This window comes from Bidens hawaiensis, unplaced genomic scaffold, assembly GCF_021521415.1.
Source record: "Bidens hawaiensis isolate Kalapana, Puna unplaced genomic scaffold, B.hawaiensis_p1.1 tig00060382_1, whole genome shotgun sequence".
Classification (NCBI taxonomy): domain Eukaryota; kingdom Viridiplantae; phylum Streptophyta; class Magnoliopsida; order Asterales; family Asteraceae; genus Bidens; species Bidens hawaiensis.
This window is the reverse complement of record NW_027500903.1, coordinates 69,177-70,722: the sequence shown is the minus strand read 5'-3', so window position 1 is coordinate 70,722 and position 1,546 is coordinate 69,177. Positions and strand designations below refer to the sequence as shown.

At 32.5% G+C, this 1,546-nt stretch overlaps 1 long non-coding RNA gene across 1 annotated transcript; it reads left to right on the top strand.

Annotated features, from left to right (window-relative positions):
* Window positions 1-691: 691 nt before the first annotated feature.
* LOC143603044 (uncharacterized) lies at window positions 692-1,325 on the top strand. Its single transcript, XR_013147978.1, has 3 exons — window positions 692-760; window positions 844-903; window positions 1,159-1,325. It is a non-coding gene; the product is annotated as an uncharacterized LOC143603044 (long non-coding RNA).
* Window positions 1,326-1,546: the final 221 nt, after the last annotated feature.

The window sequence follows — 1,546 nt, the reverse complement described above, 5'->3', positions numbered from 1 at the left end:
CTAAGCCTTCTCTTTGTATGTTTGTGGCACGACTCATGAAGATAGGACTGTAATATAAGACCAATATAACACGTTATAACCACTTTACCAAACAAATTCATCCTTAGTTATAAAATCACAATTTACCTTTCGGTCTTTAGCAGCTACTTCTGCTTTTGCACACGATTCTCTCCGCCTGAGTATCGCGTGGTATTGTTTGGGGTTGGTATTAATAGGCTCTGGTCGCATCTGAGGTGCCAAAGGTATCTTGGTTAGCACGTCCACAGATTGAGGTGGAATCTACAAACACAATCAAAATACATCCATTCAGTTATTATCTTTAAAGATACGCATACATATATCGGTATATGAAATCATGCATTGAGATAAGAGCCGTCTCTGAGAATCATGAAAAAAATTTCGGACCAAGGAGAAAAAATCTAATCTAACTATATAACAAATGAGTGGGTTCTTAAACAACTTTGTTTTTATAATTAATCAGAATTTTTTAAAGTGTCAAATGTCAATTCCAAATTAATTTTAATTCAGTATTATACTTGACATTCGTATGCGACGATGTCAAAGGCATTCTTTCTTGCTGTTTCAAATTCAATTCCTTCTAACGCTAGCAATCAACTATTCATCTCATTTGTAATTCGATATTAAGAACATTCTTTCTCTCTAGCAAAATCTTTTTAACAATTCATCTTCCTTCAGGATTCATTTGAATCAAAATCTGTTAGTAGTCAACAATCACCGCTACTCTCCGGCTGGCGACACGGTAACACTCACATCCCCTTCCTCTATGATCATAACAGTGTCGTTTAGTAGTGTTTAATTAGAACATGTAACCCTAATTTGCAGAAATTGTTTATGAATATTGATTTCAATAATATCATGGGTCCAACAGGAGCTTTAATTCAGGTATGTTTTGATTTAATGTTGATTTTTTTTAAAATCGATACCCACTTTCACATGTTAGTGTTGTATGTTGGTGACGAACAGTACAAACTTTGCTCACTATCATGCTTTTCAAGTTTCCCCCCTTTTAGAAGTCAATTGTTTTGGGGTTCTTAATTGTTCAAATTATGAAAAAAAAAAAAAAAAAGCAAAAAGTTGTGCCCCATTTTGAATTGCAAAACCCAATCTTTTAACAAATAAATTGGTGTGATTTTTCAGGCTTTAAAGGAGGAGACTGGATCCGTTGAATGAAGAGCAAAAGATTATCAAGGGATTTCTTACTCATAATGATTAATCTGAATAACTGGACTGGTCGGTGTTCTATTATCACATACTTTCCTTTTAGCTTTTTGTAAATGTGAAGTAAATTTATTCATTATAGTTATTATAATGAATCAATTTTATGACGTTTGGATAATTTGTTACAGATTCTTGATTATTCAGTTTTGATAATTTGTTTTTCTTTAAATGAACTATTATAATCCAAACGAATTTAAGGTTTTGGTATTGAAAATTTCATAGTTTTGAAGGATCATGTTTTAGGTATATCATGTTTTGTAGCAGGACAATCAAAAACAAAGGTTCAATTACTTGATGCTTGCAAGGC